This window comes from Pan paniscus, chromosome 19 (genome assembly GCF_029289425.2).
Source record: "Pan paniscus chromosome 19, NHGRI_mPanPan1-v2.0_pri, whole genome shotgun sequence".
NCBI classification, from domain to species: Eukaryota; Metazoa; Chordata; class Mammalia; order Primates; family Hominidae; genus Pan; species Pan paniscus.
Genome location: NC_073268.2, coordinates 36,241,716 through 36,264,206, shown reverse-complemented (window position 1 = coordinate 36,264,206; position 22,491 = coordinate 36,241,716). Strand labels below are relative to the sequence as shown.

At 46.8% G+C, this 22,491-nt stretch overlaps 1 protein-coding gene and 1 long non-coding RNA gene across 2 annotated transcripts in view; one reads left to right on the top strand and one right to left on the bottom strand.

Moving 5' to 3' along the window:
* The window catches only part of NLK (nemo like kinase), a 159,448-nt gene extending 157,171 nt beyond the window's left edge, over positions 1–2,277 (top strand). The window contains exon 12 of the transcript XR_008621813.2: positions 1,567–2,277. The gene's annotated coding sequence lies outside the window, so the exon portion shown is untranslated. The remainder of the gene's footprint in view (positions 1–1,566) is intronic.
* Positions 2,278–3,646: 1,369 nt separating this feature from the next.
* LOC129394528 (uncharacterized) lies at positions 3,647–21,970 on the bottom strand. The gene is made up of 3 exons (XR_008621814.2): positions 21,858–21,970; positions 6,619–6,761; positions 3,647–5,863 (listed from the first exon to the last, which is right to left on the bottom strand). It is a non-coding gene; the product is annotated as an uncharacterized LOC129394528 (long non-coding RNA).
* Between the last annotated feature and the right edge of the window lie 521 nt (positions 21,971–22,491).

Genomic DNA, 22,491 nt, shown 5'->3' with positions numbered 1-22,491 from the left:
TTAATCAGAAGGGGAAAGATTTCCGTTCCTCAAAGTTTTGGGTGTCTGTGGACCCTGCAGCCACTGATGCTACCATCACCACTGTTACTCTCATGGAATTGTCTAGGGGCTGGAGCACGGGAGAATGAAGAAAAGAAAAATTGAGTTCCTCTTCTGTCTCAGTGCTAGACCTTCCCTTTCCACTCCTCGAGGCAGAGCCAGCACTTCCCCTGTTGATCTTTCTTTCTTTTTTTTATTTTTTGAGATGGAGTCTCACCATGTCGCTCAGGCTGGAGTGCAGTGGCACAATCTCGGCTCAATGCAACCTCCGCCTCCTGGGTTCAAGTGACTCTCCTACCTCACTCTCCCACTTAGCTGGGACTACAGGCGCCCGCCACCACACCTGGCTAATTTTTGTATTTTTAGTAGAGATAGGGTTTCGCCATGTTGGCCAGGCTGGTCTTGAACTTCTGACCTCAGGTGATCCACCTGCCTCAGCCTCCCAAAGTGTTGGGATTACAGGCATGAGCCACTGCGCCCGGCCCTGTTGATCTTTCTCGTCGCCCCAGTGCCCATTCTGGATTTGGGGCTGTCTTGTATCCAGGCTGGGGAATATCAGAGAGAAAATGAGAAACCTGCTTCAGCTCAGTGGAACGCTGACTTCTGGCTTTCTTCCCTCGTTTCCCCGCTGTTTTTAGTTTCACACTTCTCAGAGAGCTGCCCTGTGCATGTCTGTCCATGTTTCACAGCAGCATTCAGTGGAAGAGACAGGCTGGAGGGTGCTTACTCCATCTCATCTGGAACCTAATAGCTTTTTAAACTGTCACAATTATATGAAGTAGGTATTTCTTATATTTGACAGATGACAAAACTGAGGTTCCTAGAGGATAAGTAATTTTCCCAAGATCACACAGCTAGTCAGTGGCCAACCCAGTCATCCTAGCCCCAGAGTTTGTGGTCTGAGCCGCTAGTTCTGCAGCCTTAGAGGGAGCTGAACACAACAGTTCTGTGGGGTGAGGTATGGGGCTTATGTGTTGTGGACAGGGCCTGGTATCTCACTCCCTTTAACCTGCATGGTGTATGAAGGAAGAGTGCATAGTGTTTAGGGAACTGCTTTCTTCTTTGATGAAGATCTGGGCTGTGGTGGGATAGGAATACACTTCTGTCTTCAAGACATGTGCATGTGTGTGTATGTGTGTATACATGCTTATATATGCGCCTGTGTGTAAGCCATGCAGCCATTGAAAGTGAGGATGTGGATCCATTCATTCAGCAAGTATTACTTGAACCCCCACCATGTATCACACATTATTCTAGGCACTGGGGATACATCAGTGAAGAAACAGACAAAAACCTCTGCCCTCATGGAGCCCCCATTCTAGTAGACAGACAATAAACATACAAATAAATCAATTACATAGAGTGCTAGAAAGTGGTAAGTCCTAGGGAATAAACAGGGCAGATAAGGAGAATTGGGAGTGTTGGGGTTCAGGGCTGGATATATTTATTAACACGAAATGATGTCTGCCATATACTGTTGAATGCACTTCCTAAACTGTGATTTCATATGACTTCCTGGTATTCCAGGGGAAACTCATCCAGTAAAGTTCAGCCCTTTATGAAGAATTCCCCTGTGGTCACATTCCAATTCCTGGACCTGCTGCCACCCTCAGAGCTGCATGCTCCTTCTTCAGACTTTCTAAGAATGACTCAGGTCATTGGTGGAGTGAAGCCAAGATTTCCAACTCAGTCACCTGAAGAGATGGAGATACCATTCATGGAGCTGGAGATCCCTGAAGATATGGGAATTCAGAAAACAAGCTAAGATAAGGGTGAGCTACTACTTGACCTTTCTGTGTGTCAGTTTGATATCTGTAAAACTGGGCTAATGATGGCACATTATGTGTGGTGAAGACTAAGATAATATGTGAGACGTACCTGGAATAGTACTTGGCACAGTGTAGGCACTTGAGAAACCTTGATTTATTATTTTTGCTATTAGGCTGCATTAACTTTAAGCTGACTGAGAGATATCCATGGGGATATGTCTAGAAACAGTGGACAGTGTGGATCAGGAACTCAGCAGAGGAGCAACGACACAGATTTCAGGGGTGGTTAAAATCTTGGGGGTGGATGACAACTCCATGGTGAAAAAGAGAAACAAGAAGAAACAAGAAAAGAGAGCCAAAGATCTCATCTTGGGGAGCACCAATGTCAAAGGGAAGAAACAGGAAAAGCCAGTAAAAAATCACTTTGTGTTTTGTAGTTACAATGGCTAGAAAGAGAAAGAATTATTTTAGTTGTTTCTTGGTTGTTTTTTGTTTCTTGATGGATACTTTTGTTTAAAACTTTTTATGGTACTGTTGACCTCTATCTCCTCATTCTTCCCCGCCATGCCCTGCCCCTGGTAACCACTGTTTTACACTCTGTTTCTTTATATTTAGCTTAAAAAAAAATCACTGTATAAATGAGATCATGCAGTGTTTTTCTCTCTGTGTCTGGCTTATTTCACTTAGCATAATGCCTCCTAGGTTCATCCATGCAAGTAAGTTTAGACATCTCAATGTACAGAGGACTACAGTTAGTAATGTTGTATTGCATGCTGGAAATTTGATAAGAGAGCATTTTAGGTGCTCTTTTAGATACACACACGCACGGAACTATGTGAGGTGATGGATATGTTAATTTGCCTGACCCTAGTAGTCATTTCTGTATGTATATGTATATCAAGATATCATGTTGTATACTTTAAATATATACAATAAAAACAAAACAACAAAAACCTCCATTTTTATTGTAAAACAAAACACTGATATCGAAAACCAGGTAAAACAGGTAGGGCACAATGGCTCATGCCTGTAATCCACATTTTGGGAGGCCGAGGTGGGTGGATCACCTGAGGTCAGGAGTTCGAGACTAGCCCGGCCAACATGGTGAAACCTCGTCTTTACTAAAAATACAAAAATTAACTGGGCGTGGTGGCAGGCACCTGTAATCCCAGCTACTCAGGATGCTGAGGTGGGAGAATCACTTGAACCCAGGAGGTGGAGGTTGCAGGGAGCTGAGATCACCCCATTGCAGTCCAGCCTGGGCAACAGAGCAAGACTCTGTCTCAAAAAAAAAAAAAAAAAAAAAAGGAAAAAAAAAGAAAAGTATGATGAGGAAGCTGCATTGCTTCTTGTGCTCCTATCCCATTGGCCAGAACATAGTCATGTGGCCATCCCTAGCTAGAAGGCACTTGATCTCTGTTTTGCTCCATTTTCCCCAACCCTCATGTCACCCAGTCTCTGTCTTCTCTGCCTCCAGACTTACCTGTCCCTTACCACAAGCTTGATGAGTTACAAGATGAACACCCCAAACCCCTGGTCAAGAAATAGAACTTTGCCAGGCCCTCCCCACCCAGAAGTCCCTCTGTGTGCATCATCCCAATCACAGCCCCACCCCGGCCCCACTCCAAAAGTGACTGTTACTAACCTGACACTTTCAATAATCACTCCTTGTTTCTTTATGGTTGTATCTCCCATGTGCATTTCTATACACTATAGTTTAGTCTTGCTTATTTTAAAAATTCCGATACTTTTTTTTTTTTGAGACGGAGCCTCACTCTGTCGCCCAGGCTGGAGTGCAGTGGCACAATCTCGGCTCACTGCAACCTCCACCTCCTGCATTCAAGTGATTCTCCTGCCTCAGCCTCCCGAGTAGCTGGGATTACAGGTGCACATCACCATGCCCGGCTAATCTTTGTATTTTTAGTAGAGATGGGGTTTCACCATGTTGGCCAGGTTGCTCTTGAACTCCTGACCTCAAGCGATCTGCCCACCTCAGTCTTCCAAAATGCTGGAATTACAGGCATGAGCCACCATGCCTGGCCAAAAATCTGATTCATTTTAAGGTGGTTCTTCTTCCTTATCCTTCTTGTCCTCCACCTCCTCCCAGTCCTCCTACTCCTCTTCTTCTCACCTCAACATCATTGGGTATAAGATTTCTTCTAATCTGAAGTTTCCTCTTCTATCCCTTTCTTTTTCTTACAACTTATCTGTAGAAGAATCTGGGCTGTTTGACCTGTCAAGTTTCCCACAGTCCAGATTTGGATGACTGCATACTCATGAAGCAGTTCAGTAAGTTCCTCTGTCCTCTATTTCCGCAAATTGGCAGCTGGATCCAGAGGCATGATCAAATTCAGGGTCGATCCGTTTGGCAAAACTATAGGTGCTGGTGTGTTAACCAGGAGACTCATAATGTCTGGCTGCCTCTCTTTTAATTTATTTATTTATTTATTTTTGGAGATGGAGTCTCATTCTGTTGCCCAGGCTGGAGTGCAGTGGTGCGATCTCAGCTCACTGCAACCTCTGCTTTCTGGGTTCAATCGATCCTCCCACCTCAGCCTCCTGAGTAGTTGGGATTGCAAGTGTGCCCCACAATGCCCAGCTAATTTTTTTGTATTTTTAGTGGAGATGAGATTTTGCCATGTTGGCCAGGCTGGTCTTAAACTTCTGGACTCAAGAAATCTGCCCGCCTCAGCCTCCCAAAGTGCTGGGATTACAGGTGCGAGCCACCATGCCTGGCTCTCTTTTTATTTTTTATTTATTTTTATTTTTTTGTAGAGATGGGGATCTTGCTGTGTTGCCCAGGCTGGTCTCAAACTCATGGCCTCAAGTGATCCTCCCACCTCTGCCTCCCAAAGTGCTGGGATTACAGGAGTGAGCCACCATGCCCAGCCATCTCTTTCTTTTGATGACAACAGATATTGATACTCAATGAGTAGATCCATTAATATGCTGGGGAGGGCCAGTGGTGATAAATGGTGATGATTTTCTAATTCTATCCTTTATCTTTATTGATTGATGGAATAAGTTTATAAAGAATAACTTGCCCTCATCTACTGTCTGGCTATCCAGTTCATATAGGACAGTCAAGATAAATGCTTGATTCCTTCTGTTTGTTTATCCAGTTTTCAAGATAATGAAAAATATTAAAATGAACTCAAGCATTTAAATGTGTTTGACAGGTTTCAACCCATTACATTTTATTATTATTATTATTATTATTATTATTATTATTATTATTATTGGGTCAAAATCCTGCTCTCTTGCCCAGGCTGGAGTACAGTGCTGCGATCATGGCTCACTGAAGCCTCAACCTCTCAAGCTCAAGCCATCCTCCCACCTCAGCCTCCTGAGTAGCTGGGAGCAGGAATGCACATCAAGCCAGTTCTTTTTTTTTTTTTTTTTTTTTTTTCCGAGACAGAGTTTCACTCTTGTTGCACCCAGGCTGGAGTGCAGTGGCATGATCTCGGCTCACTGCAAACTCCACCTCCCAGGTTCATGCGATTCTCCTGCCTCAGCCTCCCGAGTAGCTGGGATTATAGGCATCCGCCACCATGCCCAGCTGATTTTTGTATTTTTAGTAAAAACGGGATTTCACCATGTTGGCCAGGCTGGTCTCCAACTCCTGACCTCAGGTGATCCACCTGCTTCGGCCTCCCGAAGCGCTGTGATTACAGACGTGAGCCACCACAGCCGGCCCAAGCCAGCTAAATTGTTAAGGTTTTTGTAGAGATGAGGTCTCACTATTTTGCCCAGGCTGGTCTCAAACTCCTGGGCTCAAGTGATCCTTCCGCCTTGCCTCCAGAGTTCTAGGATTACAGGCATGAGCCACTGCACCTGGCCCTAATCCATTGCAATTATTACCATGATGATGCTCATTAAGTCCATCTTTGGCCAGAGGGAGCTTATTCAGGTTGGTTCTTTAGTCCTTTGGACATGCCCACATGCCCGAAGCCTCCTTGTTTTCTGATTTGACAACGTGTTCCAGCCTCACCTTGCGTATTTCCAGTTCCAGAGCTTGGCTCTACCACTTCTCCAAGAAATCCCAGTTCATTGAGCTATTAAAAAAAAAAAAAAGAAGGAAATCCTGCCATTTGTGACAATATTGATGAACATGTTGCGTTTTAATGCTAATTAAAATAAGCCAGACACAGAAAGACAAATACAATTTGATCTCACTTATATGTGGAATCTAAAAAACTCACAAACTCAGAAGCAAAGAGAGGAACAGTGGTTGTCAGGGGCTGGATGAGGACGGGGAGATGGGAAGATGTTTGTCAAAGAGTACAAACTTTCAGTTACAAGATGAATAGATTCTGGGAATCATGGTAAAGCATGGGAATTCTGGTAAAGTGTGGTGATTAGAGTTAATACTATTGTACTGTTTACTTGAAATTTGCTAAGAGAGCAGATCGGAAGTGTCCTCACCACACACATACACACAAATAAATGGTAACTTTGTGGTGAAGGATGTGTTCATTTGATTGTGGTAATCATTACATAATCATTAATCATTACATTAAATAATGTATACATTATTTAATATATGTATATTAAATAATAAATTTAATAATAAATTAATAATAATTAAATAATAAATATTCAACCCTCTTGAATATATACAATTTTTTTTGAGACAGAGTCTCGCTCTGTTGCCCAGGCTAGAGTGTGGTGGCACAATCTTGGCTCATTGCAACCTCCACCTCCAGGTTCAAGTGCTTCTCCTGCCTCAGCCTCCCGAGTAGCTGGGTCTACAGGCGTGCACCATCATGCCTGGCTAATTTTTTGTATTTTTATAGAGATTGAGTCTCACCGTGATGGCCAGGCTGGTCTCAAACTCCTGACCTCAAGCGATCTGCACACCTCAGCCTCCCAAAGTACTGGGATTACAGGTGTTAGCCACTGCACCCAGCTGAATATATGGAATTTTTATTTGTCCATTATTCCTGAATAAAGCTGGAAAAAAAAAAGAGAAAAGGAAAGGAAAAAAAGACCAGTCTAGATGCTATGGATGTTCATTGCCATTGGTTTCAACATTGTTTCTAGGCCTTTTCAGTAAACAGAGGTTTCCAAATCAAATTCAGGACTGATGGGTGTTTATTTAACCTCTTCTGTATTACATCTGTAACCCCTTTCTTCCACATTGTAAATTCTGGTTCTCAAGGACACAGGAGATGAAAGCATTAAATATCTCATTTATTTTAGAATATGCATTTGTTTGATCTATATTATGCAGAAGTCTCAGAAAAACAATACTGACTGCCACCACCAGTTATTACTGAAAACAGTTGTTTTTTTTTTTTCTTTTTTTTTTTTTTTTTTTGCATATGCTACCCCCTTGCTCCCCCTGCCCACTTTTCTCTGGTTTTACTATATATATTGTTAGAGTATATAACCATTACATAATACACTATCTTCCTTTTAATCCTCATTTAGTATTAGTTCTATGAAACTAAACTTCATGCTCATCACCAGTCCTTATGACAATGTCTTTCTAGTCATTTTGGTTGTCGGAGGTTTATTCTCTAGTAGATTCCTCAGGAAGGGCTCATGGCCATAATATTCCCTGAGATCTTGCATGCTGATAAAGTTTGGTTATGCATTTGAAGATCAGTAGAGCTAGGTATAAAAATCTTTGGTTCACGTTTTCTTTCCTTGAGCATCTCAAATATACTATTCCATTTCCTTCTTGTGTAGAGTATTGCTGTCAAAAAGTCTGATGAGGCTGGGCATGGGGGCTCACACCTTAATCCTACCACTTTAAGAAGTAGAGGGGAGAGGATTGCTTGAGCCCAAGAACTTGAGACCAGCCTGGGCAACATAGTGAGACTCTATCTCTGCAGAAATAAAAGAATAAAACAATATTGTCTGGATGCGGTGGCTCACGCCTGTAATCCCAGCACTTTGGGATGCCAAGGCAGGCGGATCGCCTGAGGTCAGAGTTGAAGACAAGCCTGGCCAACATGGCAAAACCCCATCTCTACTAAAAATAAAAAAAAATTAGCTGGACGCAGTGGCGGGTACCTGTAATTCCAGCTACTCAGGAGGCTGAGGCAGGAGAATCGCTTGATCCTGGGAGGCAGAGGTTGCAGTGAGGCAAGATCACCCTACTGCACTCTAGCCTGGGCAACAAAGTGAGACTCTGTCTCAAAAAATAAAATAAGGTCCCTTCCAAGATTGCCGGATTGGAACAGCTCCCAGTAAGATTGATGCAGAAGACGGGTGATTTCTGCATTTCAAACTGAGGTACCTGATTCATCTCATTGGGACTGGTTGGAGAGTGGGTGCAGCACATGGAAGGCAAGCCGAAGCAGGGTAGGGCATCGCCTCACCTGGGAAGTACAAGGGGTTGGGGGATTTCCCTTTTCTAGCCAAGGGAAGCCATGAGTGACTGTACCTGGAGGAATGGTATGCTTCTGCCCAAATACTGCACTTTTCCCACAGTCTTTGCAACCAGCAGACCAGGAGATTCCCTACCGTGCCTGACTTGGCAGGTCCCACACCCACGGAGCCTTGTTCGCTGCTAGCGCAGCAGTCTGAGATCAACTGGGATGCTGAAGCTTGGCAGGGGGAGGGGCATTCACCTTTGCTAAGGCTTAAGTAGGTGGTTCCATGCTCACAGTGTAAACAAAGGAGCAGGGAAGCTCAAACAGAGCAGAGCCTGCTGCCACTCAACAAGGCCTAATGCCTGTCTAGATTCCACATATGGGGGCAGGGCATATCTGAACAAAAGGCAGCAGACAGCTTCTGCAGACTTAAACATCCCTGCCTGACAGCTCTGAAGAAAGCAGTGGTTCTCCCAGCATGGCATTTGAGCTCCAATAATGGACAGACTGCCTCCTCAAGTGGGTCCCTGACCCCCATGTAGCCTGACTGGGAGACATTTCCCAGTAGGTGCTGACAGACACCCCATACAGGTGGGTGCCCCTCTGGGACAAAGCTTCCAGAGGAAGGATCAGGCAGCAATATGTGCTATTCTGCAGCCTCCGCTGGTGATACCCAGGCAAACAGGGTCTGGAGTGGACCTCCAACAAACTCCAGCAGATCTGCAGCTGAGGGGCCTGTCTGTTAGAAGGGAAACTAACAAACAGAAAGGAATAGCATCAACATCAACAAAAAAGACATCCACACCAAAACCCCATCCATAGGTCACCAACATCAAAGACCAAAGGTAGATAAAACCACAAAGATGGGGAGAAACAAGAGCAGAAAGGCTGAAAATTCCAAACACCAGAACACCTCTTCTCCTCCAAAGGAACACAACTCCTCGCCAGCAAGGGACCAAACTGGACGAAGAATGAGTTTGATGAACTCATTCTGTTTGATGAACAGAAGTAGGCTTCAGAAGGTCGGTAATAACAAACTTCTCTGAGCTAAAGGAGCATGTTCTAACCCATTGCAAGGAAGTAAAAACCTTGAAAAAAGGTTAGACGAAGGGCTAACTAGAATAACCAGTGTAGAGAAGAGCTTAAATGACCTGATGGAGCTGAAAACCACAGTACGAGAACTTCGTGAAGCATACACAAGCTTCAATAGCCAATTCAATCAAACAGAAGAAAGGATATCAGTGATTGAAGATCAAATTAATGAAATAAAGTGAGAAGACAAGATTAGAGAAAAAAGAGGGAAAAGAAACAAACAAAGCCTCCAAGAAATATGGGACAATGTGAAAAGACCAAATCTACATTTGATTGGCATACCTGAAAGTGATGGGGAGAATGGAACCAAATTAGAAAACACCCTTGAGGATATTATCCAGGAGAACTTCCCCAACCTAGCAAGGCAGGCCAACATTCAAATTCAGGAAATACAGAGACCACCACAAAGATACTCCTTGAGAAGAGCAACCCCAAGACACAGAATTGTCAGATTCACCAACATTGAAATGAAGGAAAAAATGTTAAGGGCAGCCAGACAGAAAGGTCCGGCTACCCACAAAGGGAAGCCAATCAGGCTATCAGGGGATCTCTTGGCAGAAACCCTACAAGCCAGAAGAGAGTGGGGGCCAATATTCAACATTCTTAAAGAAAAGAATTTTCAACCGAGAATTTCATATCCAGCCCAACTAAGCTTCATAAGTGAAGGAGAAATAAAATCCTTTACAGACAAGCAAATGCTGAGAGATACTGTCACCACCAGGCCTGCCTTATAAGAGCTCCTGAAGGAAGCACTAAGTATGGAAAGGTACAGTCAGTATCAGCCACTGCAAAAACATGCCAAATTGTAAAGACCATCAACGCTATGAAGAAACTGCATCAATTAATGGGCGAAATAACCAGCTAGCATCATAATGACAGAATCAAATTCACACACAGCAATATTAACCTTAAATGTAAATGGGCTAAATGCCCCAATTAAAAGACACAGACTGGCAAATTGGATAAAGAGTAAAGACCCATCAGTGTGCTGTATTCAGGAGACCCATCTCACGTGCAAAGACACACATAGGCTCAAAATAAAGGGATGGAGGAAGATCTACCAAGCAAATGGAAAGAAAAAAAAAGCAGGGGTTGCAATCCTGGTCTCTGATAAAACAGACTTTAAACCAACAAAGATCAAAAGAGAGAAAGAAGGCCATTACATAATGGTAAAGGGATCAATTCAACAAGAAGAGCTAACTATCCTAAATATATATGCACCCAATACAGAAGCACTCAGATTCATAAAGCAAGTCCTTAGAGACCTACAAAGAGACTTAGACTCCCACACAATAATGGAAACTTTAACATCCCACTGTTAATATTAGACAGATCAACGAGACAGAAAATTAACAAGAATATCCAGGACTTGAACTCAGCTCTGGATCAAGCAGACCTAATAGACATCTACAGAACTCTCCACACCTAATCAACAGAATATACATTCTTCTCACCACCACATTGCACTTATTCTAAAACTGGCCACATAATTGGAAGTTTTACTCTCCTCAGCAAATGTAAAAGAACAGAAATCACAACAAATGTCTCTCAGACCACAGTGCAATCAAATTAGAACTCAGGATTAAGAAACTCACTCAAAACCGCACAACTACATGGAAACCGAACAACCTGCTCCTGAATGACTACTGGATAAATAACGAAATGAAGGCAGAAATAAAAATGTTCTTTGAAACCAATGAGAACAAAGACACAACATACCAGAATCTCTGGGACACATTTAAAGCAGTGTGTAGAGGGAAATTTATAGCACTAAATGCTCACAAGAGAAAGCAGGAAAGATCTAAAATCGACATCCTAACATCACAGTTAAAAGAACTAGAGAAGCAAGAGCAAACAAATTCAAAAGCTAGCAGAAGGCAAGAAATAACTAAGATCAGAGCAGAACTGAAGGAGACAGAGACACAAAAAACCCTTCAAAAAAATCAACGAATCCAGGAGCTGGTTTTTTGAAAAGATCAACAAAATACATAGACTGCTAGCAAGACTAATAAAGAAGAAAAGAGAGAAGACTCCAATAGACACAATAAAAAATGATAAAGGGGATGTCACCACAGATCCCACAGAAATACAAACTACCATCAGAGAATACTATAAACACCTCTACACAAATAAACTAGAAAATCTAGAAGAAATGGATAAATTTCTGGACACATACACCCTCCCAAGACTAAACCAGGAAAAAATTGAATCTCTGAATAGACCAATAATGAGTTGATGGGGGCAGCAAACAAACATGGCACATGTATACCTATGTAACAAACCTGCACGTTGTGCACATGTACCCTAGAACTTAAAGTATAATAATGATTTTTAGAAAACAAAAATAAATAAATAAAACAATATTAAAATTAGCTGGATGTGGTGGTTTGCACCTGTAGTCCCGGCTACTCAGGATGTCCCTGTCCCCTCACACACACCCAAAAAAGAAAATACAGAAAGAAAAGTGATGGTAATATAACTTTCTTTGTAGAGACAGGGTTTCTCTCTGTTGCCAGGCTGGAGTGCAGAGGCACATTCACAGCTCACTGCAACCTTGATCTCCTCCACTCAAGCAATCCTCCCACCACAGCCTTCTGAGTAGTGGGACTACAGGTGCGTGCCATCACATTCAGCTATTTTTTGTATTTTTTTTTCTATTTTGACCATCCATGTCAGAATTTTTGTGTGTGTGTGTGTATTTTTGGTAGAAATAGGGTCTTTCTATGTTGCCCAGGCTAGTTTTGAACTCCTGGGCTCAAGCGGTCCACCTGCCTCGGCCTCCCAAAGTGCTGAGATTACAGGCATGAGCCACACTGCACCTGGCCAGGGCTATATTTCTAATAATAGTTTTGTATGGGATTTGATCTTAATACTTTTACTGTGCTGATTTTTACGTGAAATAAATTTTCCTGAATTTTCAGAAGGAGGCTTCATCAGAGAGTTTTTCTAACTTCACAGATCTCTTCCTTTTATTGTTTTCATGAAGTGTGAAAATGACAGTGGCTTTGGTTTGAGCTTTTTCTGGCTCTGTTCCTCTCTCCCCCTTTTATCTGGATCTCTCTCCCCCACTTTTCTTGTCTCTGTGCTGCTTAATTTTGATCCTGCTCTTAGTGGTTTATCCCCAGTGTGGGTTCAGTACCGTAAGGGAGTCCTGGCAGGTCAGTGCTGAGAGCTCAGGGGACAAGAACTTCTCCAGGCCCTTTAGACTTGAATAAGGGCATTGGTGCCCTTGCCCTCGCCTGCTATTGTGATGGCTGTTTCAGCAGCTGTGTGCCACCCAAAAAATGCCCATCACACTTTCCAGGGAACACCTGTTGGCCACATCTCAAGTCACACAAATCAGAGGCAAACTGAAGTGTGTATACCCCCGCATTCATCAGTCATTGGTTAAAGGTGCCCCTGGGGAATGGGGAAGTCCCAGGCATTTCCAGAGTGATGCAGACAAATTGGTCCTGGCAGTCTGAGGGCACTCCTGTGACTAAAAGATTCCTTCATTCACATGGTCAAGAATGGCCAATTTTTTGTACAGCAGAGTGACTATATTTAATAATACTGTATTGCATACTTGAAATCTGCTTAGAGAGTAGATCTTAAGGGTTCTCACATGAGAAAAGGTAACAATGTGAGATGATGGATGTGTTAATTTGATTGTAGTAATCATTTAACAATATGTATATATATCAAATCATCATATTGTACACTTTAAGTATATACAATTTTATTGGTTAATGATACCTCAATAAAGCTCAAAAATGGCTCATTTTTACATTTCCATTTGGCATTGCATTCAGGGTCATGGAACCTGGAAAACAGAGGAGTGAGAGGGTACCCCCATTCCTTCCAGTAGCACATTTTGGGAGTGGCACACCACACTCTTGCTCACATCCGTTGGCCAGAACTTAGTCACAAGAAGCCACTCAGCTGCAAGGGAGATTGGGAAATGTAGTTTTTAGCTGGGAAGCTGCATGCTCAGCTAAATTCTATTATAAGGGAAGAAGGGGAAAATAGATACTGGGGAACAACTGGCAGTCTCTTTCACTAAGAGTGATGGGAAAGAGTGAAAGGAAAAGACTTGTGAGGTAGGGCAAAAGGCTCCCACTTCCAGGCAGGGGGTTGAGGAGGAGGAGGCTGTATGCTGAGGTGAAGCCATACAGCCTTCATTGTGGTAAGGGACAGGTAAGTCTGAAGGCAGAGAAGACAGAGACTGGGTGACATGAGGGTTGGGGAAAATGGAACAAAACAGAGGCCAGGTGCCTTCTAGCTATGGTTGGCCACATGACTACGTTCTGGCCAATGGGATAGGAGCACAAGAAGCAATGCAGCTTCCTCGACAAACTTGTCTTCTTCTTTTTTTTCTTTTTTTTCTTCTTTTGAGATGGAGTCTCGCTCTGTCACCCAGGCTGCAGTACAGCAGTGCAATCTCGGCTCACTGCAACCTCCGCCTCCCTGGTTCAAGCAATTCTCCTGCCTCAGCCTCCTGAGTAGCTGGGATTACAGGTGTGCACCACCACGCCCGGCTAATTTTTGTATTTTTAGTAGAGACAGGCTTTCACCATGTTGGTCAGACTGGTCTCGAACTCCTGACCTCATGATCTGCCCACCTTGGCCTCCCAAAGTGCTGGAATTACAGGCATGAGTCACCGCACCTGGACTCTTTTTTTTCTTTCTTTGATTTCCAATTTTTATGTTCAGGGGTACATGTACAGGATGTGCAGGTTTGTTACATAGGGAAATGTGTGCCTTGGTGGTCTGCTGCACAAATCATCCCATCATGTAGGTATTCAGCCCAGCATCCATTAGCTATTCTTCCTGATACGCTCCTTCCTCCCCCACTTCTTTGTTCTGTTTTGTTTTGTTCTGAGATGCGGTTTTGCTCTGTTGCCCAGGCTGGGGTGCAGTGGGGCAATCCCAACTCACTGCAGCCCTGACCTCCCAGGCTCAGGTGATCCTCCCACCTCAGCCTCCCAAGTAGCTGTGACTACAGGCACACACCACCATACCAGGCTAATTTATTTTTTGTTTTGGTAGAAACAGGATCTTGCTAGGTTGCCCAGACTGGTCTCAAATTCCTGGGCCCAAGTGGTCCCCCCGTCTCAGCCTCCCAAAGTGCTGAGATTACAGATGTGGGCCAGGAACCTGACCTTCACCACACCACACTCTTAAATGGCAAAATGCTTGCCCTCTACTTCCTTATTTCTCATCTCTGTGGCCTGGAATATGAATGTGGGGTAATGAACATTCTTTTTTTTTTTTTTTTTTTTTGAGACAGAGTCTCTCTCTGTCACCCAGGCTGGAGAGCAGTGGCATGAACTCAGCTCACTGCAAACTCCGCCTCCCGGGTTCAAGCGATTCTTCTGCCTCAGCCTCCTGAGTAGCTGGGACTACAGGCAAGCCTCACCCCGCTCGGCTAATTTCTGTATTTTTAGTAGAGACAGCATTTCACCATATTGGCCAGGCTGGTCTCAAACTCCTGACCTCGTGATCCACCCGCCTCAGCCTCCCAAAGTGCTGGGATTACAGGAGTGAGCCACCATGCCAGGCCCGGTAATGTACATTCTTAAACCATGTGGATGGGTGCACAATCTTGGAATAACAAGACAGACGGTGCTTGGGCTCCTTGTAGATCAGAGGCACCCTACCCCCCAGCTGCCAGCTTGGACCCTTACATGAGAGAGAAATAAATATCTACAGTATTTAAGTTACTGTTATTTGGTCTCTATTAAGGCAGGTGCACCAATATTTTAACTAATATGTTCACTTGTTGACTGATCGATTCAATAACCTAAGAGCCACCATGTGCCAGCACCACATCAGATACCAGGAGCCACAAAGACAGAAGTCCACAGGGGCCTGGTGAAACAGGGAGCTGACCGTGTCTGAACCAGGTCAGAACTGTTTCTCCCTGAATCCATGCTTCTTTCAGGACTTGAGCTTCTGCACCAGCAGCACAGGCCTCTTGAGACTGTTGGACCCTAGAAAAAGTTTTGGATTCAGACTGGGAACAGGGGCACTGGTGTGGAGGGGATGTGCACAGAGCTTCCCGGGACTGGAGCCCAGGGCCCCTCACAGTATTTTATTTAAGGCTTCACAACACACACCAGCATTTGGTTTATATTTGGTTTTTAAAAATTCTTTGGTTGTTCTTTAAGACATTAAATAGAAATACCCTGGCCGGGTGCGGTGGCTCACGCCTGTAATCCCAGCACTTTGGGAGGCCAAGGCGGGCAGATCTCCTGAGGTTGGGAGTTTGAGACCATCCTGACCAACATAGAGAAACCTCATCTCTACTAAATATACAAAATTAGCTGGGCGTGTTTGCACATGCCTGTAATCCCAGCTACTCAGGATGCTGAGGCAGGAGAATCATTTGGGCCCTGGAGGCAGAGGTTGCGGTGAGCCAAGATCGCGCCATTGCACTCCAGCCTGGGCAGCAAGAGCAAAACTCTGTCTCAAAAAGAAAAAAGAAAGAAAGAAAACGAAATACCCCATAAAACATTCAAACTATATTGGAAATATATAAAATACTGGAGAAGCCCTTGTTTTGATATAAGTAGGTCTGAGTCATTGACCAGTCTTTTGGAAACGTCAGTTCAAGTGGGCAATCGTTAAAAACAGACACATGTAGGTCCTGATCACTTTGTTTTGACTTCAAACAAAATTCACACTCAGGCACTAGTTTTTCTTTGGGTATCTTGACTCAAATCCCTCTTTGACTTTCTTGCATAAATCACACCCACAATCCTATAATTCATCACCTATTATTTTCAATTTATTTAAACTTAAAGACAGTTGTGAAGCAATCTGATGTAGAACAGTTCTAGATTTTTAGGATTTTCCCTGAATAGTTTATCTTTCACATCTAATTCAACATGTCAGCAAATCTTTTTGTGTATTACTTCCAAAGCATTTAACGTCATTTGCAAGGAAACAATTCTTTATGCACTCACATTTCATCAGTTTATGTAATATTTAATTTAATTATATGATTACAATGACAGCACACCTGGCATAAACAGGCTAGGGACACACCCAATCAACTCTTGGTAAACCGACAACTCAACCCAGAGCAGAGGTAGCTGAGTTCTTGCTTTTCTAGACCGGGGGTCAGCAAACTATGGCCCTGTGGGCCTGTTTTTATACATCCTGTGGGTTAAAAATGCCTTTTAGGGGCTGGGTGTGGTGACTCACGCCTGTAATCCCAGCACTTTGGGAAGCCAAGGCAGGCAGATCACTTGAGGTCAGGAGTTTGAGGCCAGCCTGGCCAACATGGTGAAACCCCATCTCCACAAAAAATACAAAAAGTAGCCGGGCATGGTGGCGGGCGCCCGTAGTCCCAGCTACTTAGGAGGTTGAGACAGGAGAATCCCTTGAACCCGGGAAGGGGGACTTGCAGTGAGCTGAGATCACACCACTGTACTCCAGCCTGGGTGACAGAGTGAGACTGTCTCAAAAAAAAAAAAAAATGCCTTTTATGCCAGGCACAGTGGCTCATGGCTGTAAGCTCAGCATTTTAGGTGGCTGAGGCCAGAGGATCCCTTGAGCTCAATAATAATAAAAAGAATGGCTTTTTAAAGTGGTTGAATCTGTAAGTGGTTGAAAAAAACTAAAAAAAAATTTATTCCATGAAAATTATATGAAATTCAAACTTTAATGTCTGTAAGTAAAGATTTACTAAAGCACTACTACATCCATTCTTTTTTTTTTTTGGTGTATTCAGTGGCTGCTTTCAAGCTACCATGGCTGAGCCTAACAGTGTCAACAGAGACTGTCTGGAGCACAAAGCCTAAAATATTTACTATCTGGTCCTTTACAGAAAGAATTTGCCTACCTCTGTTCTAGAGCGAAGCCTGAGCCTTGGGTGCTCACTATGCCACAGGTATCTGTTACTGTGGTTTGCAGAAGCTTCAGGTGAGAGGGAGAGCTTCTAGGAGAATGCCTACCACAAAAAGTGAAAATCCCTTCCTTCTTGGCATCACTGTTTCCCAAACCCACCTCCCACTCTTCCCAAGGTAGCTTCATGGTTTGCTTCGTCACTTCCTTCCTGGGCTCAAGTGACCCTCCCAACTTGGTCTACCAGAGCACTGGGATTACAGACATGAGCCACTATACCCAGCTCTGATTTTTCTCTATAGCACTTATCAGATATATTCCATGCTTATTTATTTATTTATTTATTTTTAATTTGTTTGAGACAGAGTCTCACTTTGTCACCCAGGCTGGTGTGCAGTGGCACCATCTCAGCTCACTGCAACCTCCGCCTCCCAGGTTCAAGCAATTCTCCTGCCTCAGCCTCCCAAGTAGCTGGGATCACAGGCATGTGCCACCACACTTGGCCAATTTTTGTATTTTTAATAGAGACGAGATTTCACCATGTTGGCCAGGCTGGTCTTGAACTCCTGACCTCAGGTGATCCACCTGCCTCGGCCTCCCAAAGTGCTGGGATTACAGGCATGAGCCACCACGCCCAGCCTCCATGCTTATTGATTTATTTTCTATTTCCTGTCACTAGAATGTGAGCTCTATGAGGGCAAGGGTTTTGCCTGTTTGTTCACTGCCCTATCCCAGTCCCTAGATGAGTGCCTGGCACACAGCAGGGACTTCATAAATGCTTGTTGAATGAGGATCGAATTACTCTTGCTGTATGACCATCTGCTGTCTGCAGGACCCTGGGCATGAGGAAATGCCTGCAGGCGGAAGGGCAGTGGGCCAGTGCTGCACAGTGCACGATGATCAAAGAGAGGGCTTATGTGTGGGGAGTGGGTATGGGCAGGTGGGTGATGGGGTGCAAAATTCTAGACCTCTAAGGATGAATGGCAGAGGCCACACCCCCTTGATGAGTGACCCTTGAGCCCACCGGACAAGGGGAATGGTTGGCTAGGGTCCAGGTCCATGGTCTCCCTGACTTAGGGTGGCCTTGCCCGGTGCTCTGAGAATGGGGCCAAGGAAGCCCTAGTGATTCTGTCCCCTACCCTTCAAGGACAAGTTGGAGGCAGGCCCTGGTCTCAAACATCTACAAAAACAATTGTGTCTGAACTTTCTGCCCTCACAGATGTCAGCCCCCCAACCCCCAGACATCTCTCATGACCACTGAGTCATGCATCAATGATGGGTGTGGGTGTGTGGATGGATGTAGCCAAGCCCATTGACCGAGGGCTGAGACATACTCCCCACTAATCAACAAGTTAACAAGCTCTCTGATGAGGAGGCAGTGATTAATGAACCAATCGGCTTGCCCTGTAAGTGGGGAGTGAAATTGGAGGGTGGGAGTATGATGGATAGGGAGGGCTTGGAGGGATGTGTGAGGCTGGCTCCTGGTCCACACTGAGACTATCTGGGTGCCCATTTACTTTGGCTATAAATGAGGAAGTGACTTCTTCAGAGGTTGTAGCCCAAATTCAGGCCATCCCATACCCTTTAGCTTCTATAATGTCTCTCCTGTCTTCCCATCTGTCCTTGGACCCCATATTCCCCAAGACATGACGGGGTTCCAGGGATGTCAGATTCCCTGTGGACATCTCACAGGCTCCATCTCTCTGCCTGGAATCAGTGCACTAGAAACTCCCTATCCCCCCATGGTTAGTGCTGCAGGGTCAGAAGAGCAAACAGGCCCCTACTCTCTGGTGTCCTTGCCCCCATTAGCCTGCAGGGTCCTTCTGTAGGCCCTGACCCCTGGGATCACAGATGTACTAACAAGCTCCCACTGCCCCCTCCATCCCAGGGTGAGCACCTGTCTTTTGTCTTTCCATGGAGGAGTGGAATTCTTTGATTTCTGCTGTCACCCCTCCAAACAGGACAACAGCTGTCTCTCTGTTTGTCTCTCTGTATCTGTGTTCTGAGAACGCCTCAGACTGAGGATCCCCCATGATACGGCCATGTCCTTTCTTTGAGACTGGAGTTCTTGAAGGACAGGGCCGTGCCTTGCCCCCTGGATGAGGGGTCCCTAAGAAGAATGATTTTTCTCCTTCCTTCAAAGGTAGGATCTATGTCCCCTTGTCCTGGTGTCCTCTTCCACCTTCAAATAGCAGGGCACCCTGGTGTTTCCTGGGATGTGTGGTCCCATGGGGCCTGACTGGCTGATAAGGAGCCATCTGCGGAGAATGCAGGTGATTGAACCCATAAAAGAGTGACTGAGAGAGCCCTGAACTCTCCCTCTCAGGAGAGCTCTAAAAATAGCACCCACAGCCATCTGTCCTGGGGCTGGAGGGGCTGGCTCAGAACCAGCGGCCTGGACAAGTTGGCCCCTTCAGCCCCCATGGGTTGATGGGACATCTGGAAGTACTGGAGGTCTGGCCAGGCCAGGGAGAGGAAGCTGGAAGGGCTTTATGGAGAGACCTTCCCACAGCCCTCTCTCCTACTGGGCAGGTGGGTTTGAGGGGGTTGGCATTCTGGAGGCCCTTCCCCTACTCAGCCTCTCATAGTGGGTGGTGGGCCCCAGACTTAGGCTTCCGGTCCCTGCTCCCAGGCCTGCCTCCGGCACCACATGGCTACTCCAGGTGCTGAGCCTTTCTGCCCCTCACAATTGAGAGGTCCTCTTCCTGGGGTCTGCCTCACCCTCCTTTTCCTGTTTGAATCATGGGTGACTTTGGCTGCTTCATCAGGGCTTCAATTTCCTCATCTGGAAAATGGAGATAAACTCAGCTCATTGTTTTGTGATGTCTGAAATTATGTACTACCCGGTGCACAGTAGGTGCTTAATAAACATGAGTCCTTTCCTTCAAAGGATCTGGGCTTCAGAGCCCAGTGGAGACTGCCATGGGCTGGGGACAGTGGCATGTGCTTGGGAAGGCTTGGCATCACTCAGGCCCAGAAGAAACCAGTGCCCTGATTGACACCTGCATAGGGGTGGGGACATTGCCTGGGGAGAGGGCTCTATGCCACACATGGCTGGACCAGGGTCTTTGTGTGCCAGGCTGGATATACAGGTAGCTGACTCAGCTGCTTCTGGTGGGGGGACTGGCTTCTGCCTCCTCCTGCCTCTTTTCCCAACTCTTTAATGGAGAGAGAACATAACGGAGTGTTCAGAGAGGCCTCTCCCCCAGGATAGCATAAACTGCAGGCCAGGAGCCCAAGGTCAGGTGCTCCCACCCCTGCCTCCAGGAGAAAGACTTTCCCCCAGAGGTCCTGTCACTCCTCAGCCCTTCTCCAAGGTATTAATGAGCAGAGGCTGAAAAGAGTTGTGTTTTGGAAAGAGTGGTCACAGATCCCACAGGCTGGAAGAAATGTGTCTACCCTCCCACCCCCCACTCCCACCATGGACTGGCTAGGGAAGACAGAATCTCATTCCTGGTCCTAGGGGCTGCCCCAGGAGTCTAATCCAACCACTTCACTTCCTCAGGAGGCTGGACCTGCCCCTGGGGGGCTGTGGGCTGAACACAGGGTTCAGGCTAGGTACCCCATCCAGTGGGACCCCAAATCTGAGCATGGCAGCTGCCCCCTGAGCTCCTATGAGGTGGAGACGTCACACAGTGGCTGAGCGTAAGCTCAAGGATCTGGTGCGGGTGGAAGGAGGAAGAGGGGCGCACCCCCTGCTGGCTCCCCCTCCCCGTGGGACTCCCTTTCCTTTCCAGGCGGGGATATAAGCCCCGAAAGGAAAGCCCTGAGCAGAGGAGGCCTCAGCTTGACCTGTCCCAGTGCAGCCCTTGAAACTTTCCTCACCTTCCACCTCCTGCTCATCTGCTTCACAAGCTGTCGCTGTGAGTGGCTGGAGCTCAAGCATGGTCTGGTACTGGGAAATCCAGGCTGTTTTGTGGGGAAACTGAGGCTGGGATGGTGGAAGCTGGGGGTAGGTGGTGGGAAACTGGATTGGAGGGGGCCATTGGAGGTGGGAAGGAGGCCCGGGAGTCCCGTTGCCAGCACAACCCTCTTTAATCTACCTCTCTGGACAGCAGCGGGGGTGGGGGTGGGGTTACGTCAGGCAGGGCTTACGTCCCTCTGACAGATTAGGAAACTGAGGCAGGAGACGGTGCAGTGCCGGAGAACATATGGCAACCTGGTGGCTGAACCTTGGTCCGCTACCAGCCCCAGGGAGAGCACCGGAGCACGGCCCCGACGGCAGCCGCAGCCTCCCGCCGTGGAGGGTCGAGGCTCGGAATGACCCACACCCCAATGTCGCCTTCCCAGGTGGTGTCGGTTCGAGGCTCGGAATGACCCACACCCCAATGTCGCCTTCCCAGGTGGTGTCGGTTCGCAGGTCGTGGCCTCTCATGGCCACGGTGCTTTTGGCCCTGCTCGTCTACCTGGGGGCGCTGGTCGACGCCTACCCCATCAAACCCGAGGCTCCCGGCGAAGACGCCTTCCTGGGGTAGCTGAGCCGCGGCTACGCCTCTCCTCGCCACTACCTCATCCTGGTCACTCAGCCGCCGTGAGCGCAGGCGCGGGGTGGGCGGAGCGGGACCCCTGGGGCTCTCCCCCTGCGGCCCCGCTCCACCGGGGGCGTGGCTAGATCTGACCGCGCCCTTCCAGGCCCCGCCCTCAGGTATGGGAAACTAGACCGCCCGGTCGCGCGCCTCTCCAAAACGTTCTTCCCAGACTGCGAGGACCGCCTCGGCAGGTGGCGGTAAAAGCGCCCCCATCAAGTCACATAACATCCTGCCTCCGAGAGCGCGGTCTGGCCCCACCCTGGTCCATCACTTACGACGTCTCCCAGGCTTGCCTCCCCAGATCGGATTCCTTTCCCTTCGCTCCCGCAGGCCGGAGGCGCAGACCTGTGGTGAGGACACCCGAGGCCTCCTGGGAGACCTGCAGACCACGCCCACCTCATTTACATGTTAACTCCCGACCCTGGAAACCCGGATTCCGCCTCCCGACAGCGGCGTCTGGGCAGGGTTCGGGTACTGCAGTCCCGCGTCTGGATGCCCCCGCCCCCTGAGCTGCAGGGCTGTGTGTGGTCCTTCCCTGGTCCCAAAATAAAGAGCGAATTCCACAGAAACGGAATGTGTGCCTTTGTATTTTCTTTCCTTTCTCCTTCGTGGAGGTGGCGTCTCGTGGAAGTGGAGGGTGGAGGCGTGGGGGCCAGAGGAGAGAAAACCTACTCGGACAGAGGCGCTCCAGGACAAGGCTGGGGCGGGCGCGGGGGTTCCCTCTGCTCGGAGCCCAAGGAAAACTCGACCACCCAGCCTGGGGCTGGACAGCGCCCAGACCAGGGGCTGCTGTGGAAGGAACTCTAGTTGAGTGGGGGCAGGGGTGGATGGGGTTCTGGAAGAAGGGGCAGGGAGCGTGGACAGGAGCCGCGGGAGAGGCAGGTAATTTCTACCGTCCCCCTTTCCCCG